The following is a 13,504-nucleotide window of genomic DNA, read 5'->3' as shown; positions in this document are numbered from 1 at the left end:
GTTTTGTCGCTTTCGCCAACCACACAGGACCAATAACCGACCAAGACTAAAAGCTTTGCTCTCCTTATTACCTGGTTTTTACTTGGCGCCCCGCACACACACGCCCGTGCTGGCACGCACCACCTCCCCCAGGCTGCGGCGTCCACACGAAGGACCTCGCACGAAGGCCGCCCGACGACCGGATATTAGGAAACCGAAGCGAAACGCACAAACTGGTTCGCATTGTCTGAGGTTGGGAGAGTACACAAGAGCGCTCTCTGGGAGAAAAAGCGTGGGAGAGCAGTCCTTCGGGTGAAAAGTTTACCTCGGCTTTTGTTTGTTTCAATTCCATGTTCCTTCCATAACTGTTAGCCATTTTAACGGGTCATGTCTGTAAAAGTTCTGGCAGGACCCTGTTATCCTGAAAATAAAGGGAAATCTTTAGTTAACAGAATCTTAATGATAATGTTAAAGATATTACTATATTTTGAGTCCTACCAGAAGGTAAGGGTTTTGTAAGAGACTTGATAAAAGATAGCCAATTGCTTCTTCATAGACATAAAGACATAAACTAAAGAACATTATAAAATATTACGTATACGACATGAGGTCGTAATTTGAACCAATTTTATGAAGCCACATGTCTTCTTTTGAAGAAAAAATCATAAAAAACAAGCATCAAAAGAAAAACTGCTAATTACGAAAAATTACTTATATCAATTGTTTACCTGCCTATTTATAGAAATTAGGCAAACTTCTAAGGCTTTTATTGTTGGCAATGGCCCCCCTCGTAATAACCCGGACATGTTGTTCGTCAAATGCCTAGTTAAGTCCTCACGGAGCCTGCATCAACAGCATTTCCATTGATAGGGACGACGCAACTTTGGCAAACAAGGAAAACAATAGAAACAAGCGGAAGAACAAGGAGGACTCCTTGGAGCAGCTAGCAGCAAGCGGCAGAACATCGGAGCACACAGAGATTCTGGCCCAGTGAGGCATCAATGGAAAATACCAATAACATCGACATCATCCTCCGCATCATTAGCCCAAACAAAAACTGCTGACTGGGGCACAATGCCAGCAAGCAAATCGGGTGAAGAGAGTTCTTACCCCGTCGATCTGCCGCAATTCCCTCTTTCCTCTGGGCTTTCTGTTCTATCGTAACCCTAGCTCGAGGGGTTCTAAGTTTTTTTTTTATTTTTGCCTTCGTGCTGCACATGCCCCGCTGGCAATTTGAAGTTGAGCCAACGGCAAGTAGGTTTTTCTTTTCTAACCCAGCCCAGTGTAGTACAGAGAGCAAAATAAAGGATACTCAAGACCAAAAGATATACATGAACTGCCAAAAATAAAAATTTTTTTAATGGATTGAGATGATTGAGATTTTTAAGAAACATTAATACGATCTAATTATTTACAGTGCACTTTCTGGCTTCGGCTCATTGACAGTCATAACGCTGAAATGCGCCTCAACTTGAACTAATTTGTGCGCAATTTGCGCGAAGAAAGGCGTCGGAAACAGCAAAGGCAAAGCTATACACTGGAACACACAGATACAGCCAATGAATGGCGAAAGAGATGGCCAAATTGCGAAGGAAAGAGACAACACCATTGTGGAGTTGGGAAAGAATGGCGAGCATTTGCACTTTTACTTAAGCGTAAAACTTTTCTTTGCAGGTTGCAGCCAACTAATTTTGTTTCCTTAGCCGCAAATTGAGAAAAAAAAGTGATACGGAGAAGAGAAGGGAGACAGGACTTTGAGACAGTGAGACATGGAGAAATTGAGACATTGAGGAATAAGAAGAGATTGAAATAATCTTACTGATTGCGTCAACTTTTTGTTTTTATAAAACTTGCTTTGTTTCAAAGTATATTTTCAATAAAGGCTACAATCTCCAGGGTAGATATTTTTTAAAGAATTTGTTTAGTTTAAAATTAAATTATTTCAAGCAGAATATATTACATTAAGCGCCATAAATATTTTTAGGTCATATCTTTTTCTAGGGTATCTTTGGCTTCCATATAAATTTATTTACACCCCTTTGTCGCTTAAACTCGTTGTTTGCTTCTGTTTTCCTCAGAAAATTGCATAAATTTGATTATTTGAAATTTTGTTGTAGGTGAGAAAGTTATGTCGCCTCCCCCACCCATGTCTTTGGCAAGTTGGCTCCTTTGTGAGGCAAATCCTGTCCCTAATTGCCCGCCTTCTCGATGGACTGATTGAATCTCTTACGCTCCACAGGCGGCTTTATTATTTAACGTTTCAATTACAAGCCGACAGAGAGAGACACAGAAGTAGTCCAATTCAGAATCAGAAGCTGGCATGTGAGTGCGGAGATAGAGGGTCCTTTTGCCCGAGTCCTTGAGTCCCGGGGCAAGGACTATTTAGCATGTAAATGCGAGTCAGTGCCAAATAGTTGAGTCGCAGAGTCAGAGCCTCGGTTTTAGTCAGAGACAGTATCTATTTTGCATACAAATGGATTTTCTTTATGTTTATGGTGCGAGTGCGAGCTAGACTGGAAAATAATTTCGCAAATGTTTCATTTGATTACAAAATGAATCTTTTCTTGGATCTTTCAATCTCTAATTGTCCTTTGTGTTGAATCTAAATTAAAGTTTTTGGTTTATACATTTTTTGGCACTTATTTTTCCACGGTATACTATTTCCGCTCATGAAAAATATAAATGGTATTCAACAGTTTTTGTGGCGTAGTTTGAGTAATTAAGGACCTGCCGAAAGAAAATTTCACTTTTCACGAAATATTTGCCGCAGGAAAAACACAATTTAGACTGAAGAAAGCACCCATTGAGCGACTTCACTTCAGGCTCATTGTCGAGGATTTTTAGTGTTGAAAACAATTGAAAGTGTTGTGGCAGCAGCACACACAGTGTGTGCTATGGCGATAAGGGTGGGCCGAGAGAGAGGTCCTGGGTAGCAAACACGACATGCAAACTCATAAATGCGGCCGCATGAAATTGCAGACAGAAAAACACACGCACACCCGCAAACCAGCTCAACCATCCACCCCACACACACACACGAATACAATGCATTTACAACTACAAGCAAAAGAAACAGGATCACAAGTAGTAACTATAACAAAGAACTCGGTCATTTGGGGCACAAAACGCAGCCAAAAGCACGCCCCATGCTGCTAAATGCCATAGAAGGAAAAAAAGTAGCCAGACGAAATAATAAAACTGGAAAAAATGGAGTGCAACGAGAAATCACGCACACAATAAACACACACTCCCTCACACACGCTCTTAGGTGGATGTGTGCGAAATGTTTGCAGTTCAGGCCTCAGAAATGTCAGAAGTGTTTAAGCTTTAAACGCCTTCCATGTTAATTAAAATAGTTGTTATACTTGAAAAGGGTATAATATTAACAAAAAATACATTCAATAAATATTTTAAAATATATGCATTGCTTTTGTTAGTTTTATGAGGTGGTTGAATAAATATTTACTAATAAATCTACGAAAGCATGCAAAATTGCATTGGATCTCCTGCGTAGTTTTAAAAAGTTTAATTTAATATTTTTTAATTGGATCTATCCGATCCTAGAGCGGAATACCTTATACAATTTTTGTAACAATTCTGTAAAAGTCTGCTACAAATCCCCAAAGTAAAATATTTTTTCAATTTGTTTGTCAATTATTCTGTAGGTACCCATCTGAAAATATAGTAGTGTATAGAAAACCCTGTATGGCCCACAGCGATGCCATATCTTTGGTAATTAACGTCCGATCTTAGAGCGGATCGATTATCCATTAATTTGCACTAAAATCTAAGAATTTAATAATTTATCTTTATTTGTACATTTTTTTTATGGGACCTCTTTGAAGGGAGAAACGTGCGAAAGGGTCCGTTTGACCTCCAACAAAGCTTACATCTTTTCTTATATTAATCCGATTGAACAAGGTTAAGGTACCTCGTAGTTCGTAAAAATTGAAGTTTGACTCAGTAGCACTATGCGTTAAAATACTGATTTTATATTTTTATAATACTGATACTGAATAAACAAGACATTTTGTAAATTTATAAAAAATAATGGCAGCTTAATAACTTGGTTCCCTGGAGAGAGCTTGGCGAAGAAATATATTTATTTCAATAAATTCTTACTCCAACCATAAACTGATTAATGTGGAGGGTGATGGCCGCACAATTGTGAGGTTCCGCCGTTCGCATGCTATTTATAAGCCTGCGGCTTTCGGCATTCCAATGCATTGGCTTCAATGAATAATTAAGCGGTTGCCGCTTCCAGGATTAAGAAGCAGCTCAAGCCAACCGCAACCACTCACTCGCACTTGTGGGACTCCTTTGCCACGCCTCCTTGGCGCACACACACGCTTGCACACAGACGTGTCAAGCTAAGAAGTGGCAGGGATATGTATGGGCGGGACATTTTTCACATGTCAGGACATAGCGCATACGCCTCGTTAGCCACGGAACCCAAAACCTGAAAGCGAGAAACGCCATCTAATTTATAGAACGTGGCGGTTATTTCTTTTAAGTGCTCGACAAATAGAAACAACAAACACGAAGCACATTTCGTCACGTCTCCGGCGACCGAGAGCAGCATCAATATTTTTATTTGAATTCTGTCTCCCTTTTCTGTTCCTTTTATTTTGTTTATAATTTATTTGCATTGGCTCATTGAAATGCTGCACAAACCCAGCTCGCCACGAGCCTCAAATAAATGACAATCAAGGGGATCGGGACCAAGATGGGGCAAACGAAGGATATCGTTTTGTGGCTCAAGGATATTTTGAAATGGAAGAGATGGTTAACCCAATATGACTAGGAAAATAGAAGAAATGTTGAGGGACCTTTTTATTAAGATGGTTATTTGATAGATGCTTTTATATAAAATTTAAAATAGATATATGGAAAATGTAGCATACTTTTTGGGGTACAGAACTAAGACTTACTTAGTAAGTACAGCACTAAGGCTCTTGTTTTTAAATCGAAAGTATAGCCAGATATCCTCCAAATTCTATTCACTTTCTCTGCTGTTAAGATAAATGTAAATACTTATTTCACATTTTCACCAAAACACCCAAAACAGTAAAAGCAACAGGAATGGAAAAGGAATAAAAAGAAATGCTAAACGAATTTGAAACATGCAATTTTTGTTGGTCGTGCTGATGCTAAGTTGTTTTTTTTTAGTCCGGGTACCTTGCGATGTCCGTCATAAATTCTCGTTATACAATTTAAAAACATTTGCTAAACACGCATTTCCTGCATGGCAATGCCCAGTGCCCAATGGCCAATGGAATGGCTCAGGGCCCGAAAAACATAACATAAATTTACTTTTTGGCTGCCCAGCGGTCCTCGCTTAGGAGGACTAGTCGACGCCTAAAAAATAAAAAAAGGAAAATACACCAAAATAAAGGACACTCGAACGCCCATGGAGATAAAATTGTCAAAATGTTTGATGAATGCGAAACGAAATGAAAATTTATTTATATATGCTCCTGTATGTGCGAGTGAATGTTTGGATTCCCGCTCCATTTGATATTATTTGGCTTGAATTTTTTAGATATTTTTTGCGCCATAAATAGATCAGGGAAATGTTTGCAATTCTCCACCCTGCCACTTGTCGTGTTTATTTGCGTATGCAAAAAACGTTTTAAGTTAATTTGCCATGAAGTTTTTGGCGATAGCCATAAACCAGGCATTCCTTTTTTTCATTCGGTCTATTCACTTTGGCATACATGTATTTTATACTAGATCGAAAATTGAGCTATTGACATTTGACTTGAATTATTTATGTTATTGGGGAGAAGATATCCTGTCATCGTGCCAGTAACACGACTCCATCATTAACCGCCTCGTTCGCTCCTCTTACTTTTCAAAGAATATTTTTGCTCACCGAAGCACAAAATTAGTGCGAAGCTAATTTACAGACTCGAAGGATGGATGGAGGCCCAAAACACGTGTCGCTTCTCCCACACACTATGTGAGCCCTGAAAAATAGGGAGGTGGCTTATACAGGGGTGAGTACTGTACAGGGTCCTCATGGACAACGTGACGTGCCACTCATCGCCATGAGCCCTGAAAATTTATTAACACATGCCAATCATAAAAAGCGCAAATCGCATTTTCATTCGAACAAAAGCCGTCCAACCAGAAATCGAAACTGAAGGAAAAAGCTAGGGAGCTTGGGGTGTTCCAGGAACCAATATCTTGAGGGGTTTCGCCGAGGAAACATTCTAAAAAATTTTTAAAATAATATATGACTTATCCTGTGACTTCTTAATCAATTAAGGAATACTTTAATCTCGAAGCTCTCCAAATAATTACCAAAAAAAGATGTAAAAAAGGCAAAGTTTTTCCAAAGAATTTAATTTGCGGAATGCCAATCATATTGTGGCATTGGTCTAGGCAGCTCAAAAATTACAGTCACGTTTTCGATTATGAAAAATTTTATTTTCTATATATTTTTTGCTCTTACTTTGGCCATATCCTTGTGCGCCTCCCCTGTGGTTTTTTCCGTTGATTGTAGGTGCAGTGAAACGTTTATTTATTATTTAAAACCCGCAGACAAAGGACAATTTCCACAGAAAATAGTGCCGGAAAGCGCCACAGAGTTGCAAATAGAGGCAGGGAGTTGCAAAAAAAAGTGGTAGGGGTATTGAGTGGAAAACTTTAAAGACCTCCTGCGGTCAGCCGAAAACTGTTAATTGATTTTGTCCCTAGCTGGGGCGGAGTTTCCAAGTCGCCAGGCGAACACTGGGCAATGGCAATCCTTTATCCTTTCCAACTCCGTCCCTTTGTCCACTTTAGATTATTGTGGCTTTTGTGCAGTGGGGCGCGGCATTAGCTCTGAACTGCTTAACTTTCATGCAATTTGCAGGAGCCCCAAAAATCCAAAAAATACAAAAAGGCGACTACTTTTTGGCCCGCATAAATCTCAGGTCCTGGCTGCGGAAAGGAGATAGCGAGTGCCAGAGATCCTTTTGCTTAGACTGCGCTGAACGACAAACAATTTTATTGTGCCGGCCACATGCAACCTCGCCGGCCCACACTTGCAACTTTGGCACACTCACCGCCATATGAGTGAGGTTGGGGACCGGCAAACAGGATATGACTTTCGGACACTCGAACAAATTCTTGGATATCCAGAACACCAAGAGATTTTAATTTTAGGCAGCATATTAAGATATCCACTATTTTGTTAGCTTGAATTAAAGAAAGTCACTTTTTTGTATTCTGATTTCAAATGAAATTCCATAGTTTATATTTTAAAATTTAAATAGAAAATTTCTGTAGGGTATTCCAAATATCCTTTGAAAAATATAGACATTCCCTCACACTTGCACACACAGTCACCAGACAGCCTCACATGCGGTTGCAGTTTTATGCGTTGGCATGACTCCCGGCCACGCCCACTGTCACAAAGGGGCGGAGAGGAGCTGCTGGCCACATAAGAGCATTTCCCAGCACAGCTTGATCCTTTTTTATCTTCTATTTGATTTTCATTTTTAATACGAAAATAAGTTTAGCTTAAAATTGAATTATTTGATTTATTTTTAGAGAGAAAGAAGCGAACAGTCCGGATAGTGTGACAGAGACGGCGATGGGGTTAGAAGGGGGCGGCAAGGGAGTTGCAGATAGAGTCGAAAAGTTTTCTTATTTGAGGCAACCAGGACCCACCAGCCGACCAGCCGCCCCCCGAAAGTGCTTCTCGGCCAGTTCTGTTGGCCAGTTTTGTCTGCGCTTTTGACTTTGAGCATAATTTAATCGGATATTTGTTGCTGTTCCAGCTTCCGTTTGCCAGTTTTATATTATTTAAGTTTTTCAATCCCCCCACCATCCACTACCACCCCCTGGCCGGTATTTTTTCGGTATAGATTTTTCCAGATTCCATTTGACAAGCAAAACTAAATGGAAAATTTTTGTAAATCAAATTTACGTTGCTTTTTGCGGAAAGCATTTTGCCCACAAAATACTCTACATTTTTATTTTTAGTTTTTGTTACGGTCATGGCATGCAGTGCAAAACAAAAGATTTTAATCATCTTAATTAGTTTACGGTTCTGATTTCCCCTCAACGGAACAAAGTGAAACCGAAAAATGCAATAAAAAGTGCACTGTGAGCACATGGATCGACTAGAGAGTTACCTTTCCTATGTTATATAAGGCAATTAAAAGGTGCATTTTTTAAAAAGCAGACTGCATGGAAATACTTATTAGTATTTTAAAAGAAACAGGGTATCAACTGCATAGGGTATCCAAAAGCCAAGACCTAAGACTTAAATCTCCAGCTGCCACTTGCTGGGATGAAAAATTGCTCTGGCAAACAACTTCGCACATGTTGCAGTTGGCCAACTTGCAACTGTCTGTGTGTGCAACGTGTTTGTTAGCCAAATTGAATTTATGACCTGTGGCGTTACACTTACACACAGACACACAGTCCTTGCTGAGAAGCTATTCTTTGGGGGAAGGACCTGCCAGGTGTGTGGCAACAAGGGGGAATCGAGGGCGACATTGTTAAATTTTGCGTTCTAATAGCCAAAGTGTTGCACCTGACAGGGCAGACAGCCGGCAACGAGCCAGAATCAGAATGTGCCATGTCACACTTGACCCAAGCCGAGCTCGTTGACTCTGTTTTTTGTTTTTCAACTCTACGCTCTACATTTCGACTGTTTTAATATGCCAGGACTCATTTGATGGAGTTTGCTTCAAACTACCAGCACGAGAAAACCAGAAAAGCAACAAATTGCCTGGCGGAGCAGGATTTATGGTGAGTTTAGAAAACCGGGGAGAGCCAACCCGAGCCGAGCCAATTAGTTTCCCAGTTATTCATAAAAAACTGAACATCCTATTTAGCATTGCCACATTTAAACCACCTATCGAAAGTAACTTTTCATTACCAGTAATTTTCACACAGAAAACACAGGCAAACTTCGGGCCAAACTCCAATTAATTGAAGCCAACTTAGTGCCGATATGCAATCGACAATTTGGGGCAAATCCCACGAGGTTCACCTTTAAGTGACTTCTGCACTCGGTATCCTCCCCCACACAGGACCTTCTATCCTCGTTTCCATCCTTCTCCACTCATGCCATGCCCAGGGGTCCTGCAAGGTGGCAGTCATCCTCAATATGTTGTCCACACCCAAAAAGTATCTATTGCCCGGCTTAGGATACACCTCACAGAGTATCCTCCATGTGCATAATTTCCACAACTTGGCCAGGAAAACCATGAGGGGATGCGGGGGTTGTGTTAGTGGCAGGTAAGTCGGAAAACTTATGCGCGAACCAAAGGCATTTGGAGATACCATTTGTATGCATTTGCCTAACTGAGCCTGGCTCTAAGCACGTTCCTAGATCTATGAGCAAAGGCACTGAAAGAAATGAATCGAAAATTGTAAGGACCATTAAAATGTATTCATTACACGCTATCGTAGAAAAAGTTTAACTTATAACCCTCCCTAGAACAAGTATTTGCTTCTCTCAGTGCATCCGACTCGAGTATCTTTGTCTTGGCTCCTAGAAGACCTCGAGTCCTTGTCCTGACTCGACCCATTCAGGACCTTGCCTCGTGTATGAGCTGTGTTTCGGGCTCATTGTTGATATCAACACAATTTAGTGTCTTAAACATGCGACCCGAGTTGCCGTTGTTCCTGTTGCCGTTTCCAGTGTGCAGTTTCACCTGCAACTAGGAAGAGCTTTAGCTAAATACCTGCCACTGCAACCTTGTGCCGCCTCCTGCCACCCCCATCCCCTTCCTGACATTTCATGCCTAAGCAAACAAGCCGCACACATTCACATGCCCACATGGTCGCATAGTCCGTGCACCTGCATGGAAAACAAAATGAGTTGCATGTTGATTAAGTCACCTGTACACACTTTTGCACAAGCAAACAGTACAGTCTGCTGCTCCCACGCAGGTGGCTCGGAGAGGGGCCGGGCAATGGCAGGGGCAGGTGGCACAGAAGGTGCAGCACATGTTGAGAGCTTTCTGGCTTTAGCCAGGAATTGTTGCTTTTTATGCAACATCTGCAGCATTGCCTGCCTCCGGTACCCCCAATGCCTCCCAAGCCTCTGTTGCTCCTGCAGCCTGCTAAAAATTGCTTCATTAAGTGTTTCTTGTTGGTCCCCAGTAGATGTGTATTAGTAACGCTTTTATGCTAATGTCCTTCGAAGGAGCAAAGGCCGCAAAAACCAAAGACTGCACCAAACGCACTTATGCAGGGAAAAAAAAAATGTAGAGCTAATTTTTGAAACTAAATTGAGAGCGAATAAATCCAAAAAAACTAAATAGCCTTTACTCAAAAATAGGACCTAATAAATAGAATAAAATATCCTTTTCCAATTCGATGTAAACTTATTATTAGGAGTTTAAAAAAAACTTTAAACCTTAATCAACATAAAACTGAAACCATTTCAAGAATAAATTGTATTAAAAATATGATTGTTGGAAAACTTAATTACTTCTCTGCTTATATATCCTTTCAGCTAACTTTATCTTTTCAGCTAAAATCTTTATTTATCCTTAGTTCTCTTTTTTTGGCCTCTAGTCCAAAGATATACAACGCCCTAAATCTTGGATGCACTTCCTCTGGCATCATCTCTGTGCTTTTTGACTTGACGTGCAATTTATTTTGCACTATTTTTCAATTATTTAATTTCCTCTCGAAACGAAAAGCACACATTCACCCATCCAGACACACCGCATCTAGGCCGTAAATGAAATGTAAATTGAAAATTCAGCATCTGCTTAGCAATCAAGATGGAAACGAAAGAAGAAAGGACTCTTTGCGCTGCAACTCTTTGTCCTTGCTTGTTGTTTCAGATTCTGCTTTTACCAATTAGGGAGATATGACACTATAAAATGCACTAACTCCTAGTGGTAATGGCTTTTTTCTTCTAAAAATACGAGATGTTATAGTTTAATTTATTAGAATTTGGAGAGAAATAATATAACAAAAAAATAAGTTAAATTTTTATTTCCTTGTCTTTAAGGACTCTGACAAAGCCTACCCTTTCCGCTTCTGGTCCTCACGCTTCCTACTCCTTTGGCAGCTTCTAATTGTCTCAATTTGAGCAGCCACACAGTTTCAATTAGGCGCATTGCACATTGCCTTGACGATTACCTCCGCCCCCACTTTAGAATGTCTGACTTGCCAGCCGCGACGTCCCCCCACACCACCTGTCAGCAAGCGCCTTTAATTCATTCCGCACCCAATCACACACACTCAGCCAACCAGCACATATTTGTGTATGCAAATTTTTCAAGCTATTTGCTGTGAAATTATGCCAGTCGCCGTCGACGCAAATACGCGTCTAATAAAATACGCAACAAACTATGCGATGCCTGAGTGATGAGGCAGCCAAGCGTTTGCCATAATTTATGTTGCGGTAAACCCGCCAACCTGCTACGCCTCACCCCTCACCCCCCTCCTGACCCGTTTTACCTTTTCATCGCTAGCCGGCTGCCGGGGATCCGGGGCTGTTTATATTGCTTATTTAATATGTGCACGGTTGCCTGGATCAGCGGCAGCAGCCACATCACAACAGTTTTCATTGAGTTATGCCGCTCATTTGAAGCGTCAGCTTCGTAGCTTCGCAGCCATAACAATGGCCTCATTGCAGGAGAAAGCCCGCCACACCACCCCAGCCCGCCAGGACTTCGTGTACAGGAACCTTAAATAGTGGCGCGTGTCAATTTAGACCAGGAATATCGCATAATGGCATCCATCAGCAGCTGCCAGCTATTCGTCAGGCGGTTTGCTTTCCAGCTAATATTAGTTTTTGTGGTTAGGATTACTTTTGGTGGAAAGGAAATTAAGTAAGCACAGGAGTGTTGTTTCCAAAACAAAGTTATTATTTTTTCCACAATATTCTCTCCTCATGGTATCCATATCACTTCACATTAGTTGAGAAACTGAATAGCTGACAAAGTTCATTGAAGTTATTGACAAAATGCAGCGAGAATCTTTGAATACTTGAACGAACACCTTGCATATCAAATAGTCCTGCATCCTGCTCCGCCCCCACGACTCTTTATGCATGTGTTTGTATTTTTTTTGCCGAGTATCGCAACAACTTTTGTCCGGCTCTATCAATGGATGCTTCTTATCAAACATTCACAGCCAGTTGGCAAGTTTCTATGGCAGCCGAAGACGCTGCAAAAGAATTTTAACGTTGCGTAATATCCACCATACACTGGAACGTTTAAAATGAGTTTTATCCTTGAAAAATATTTCGGTTGTGTGGAGATTGTGTGGAGATTGTGTGGAGTACAAGTACTATTCTAAAATCATTTATTAAAATTAAAATTTTAATCTTTAAAACGAATGCGATAAACCTTTTATGTTTTCAAGACAATTCAAGCTTGCATCTTGTATCATACAGCATCCAAAAATATTTGAATAAATCTTATACATTTTCGAAAGTGTATATTGGTTGGTTTTCTGCATCCTTCGACTATGACGTGGCAAAACGCAGCCTAACTGGCTGGCAAGCGAAACTTGGCGAGCTCAGTTCAGTACGGTTCGGTTCAGTTGGGTTCAGTAAGTTCGGTTCGAGTTCAGTTTCAGTTCATTTTTCATTCATTCAAAGCAAGCCAGACAGCGGCAATGCAGCTGCTGTTGTTGTTTCTTGAAGGATATTCCCTTAAAAACAGCCCGATACCCTTAAAAGAAGTAAATAACACCATTAGAAAACTTTTAAGACATAACTATTAGTATCATTATTTATGAAAGCTTTTAGAGCTAACTTTTATTTTAGATATCGCACACAAGAAAGAGTATCCCTAGCATCGGATACTCTGAAGACAGTCTCCTTTTCTTATTTCGCTGCATTCTGCTCTTTTTAGACTTGGTGGTCCTTTGTGCCTCGGCTGCTTTTCATATAACAACAATATTTTATGCTCAGCTGTCTGGCTTTTTATGCATTTGCCCGGCTGCCTATGTGAAAAATTACAAAAAGCCAGCAAGTAGTAGTGGCCAAGTGGCGGGAAACCAGGCTGAGAGCCTGGGAGGATTCGGGAGGAGGGCAGAAGAAAGTGGCCACAGCCGCAGAGACGGCACGGCGTCTAGGGCCAAGTGTTTGCCATGCACTTGACTGTGTTATTTTTGCCTCCTGTCCGGACCCGGGCCCGACGCATAAATCAACCTGCTGCAAACACACAAACACTCTCCCAGCCAAGGCGTGTACACATAGAGATCTCTGTAGAGGAGACCACCCCTTGACAGGGATCGGGATAACTATTAAAGCGAGTGGCGACCCCTTAAAGATGAGCCTGCAATCGGATGCGACAAATTTTATTGAGCATTTGCTCAATGATGCAGCATAAAATGACAAAGGATGGGACAAGCCAGAAGAAAAGGATATTTGGCAAGCTTATACTAAAGAACACGGAGCTTGAGCTACATTCTTTAAAATGTAGAATATTCCCAACTCATTTTCCCTCCCAGGACCCATTAAAAAAGTTTTCACAGAGGGAGGTGCTTCTGTCAACTCACTGCTCCTTCGCTTATGCTGGCAAGATGGAAACATGAAATGGGTTTGGTT

The sequence above is a fragment of the Drosophila bipectinata genome, chromosome 2L (assembly GCF_030179905.1).
Source record: "Drosophila bipectinata strain 14024-0381.07 chromosome 2L, DbipHiC1v2, whole genome shotgun sequence".
NCBI classification, from domain to species: domain Eukaryota; kingdom Metazoa; phylum Arthropoda; class Insecta; order Diptera; family Drosophilidae; genus Drosophila; species Drosophila bipectinata.
This window is presented reverse-complemented; position numbering follows the sequence as displayed.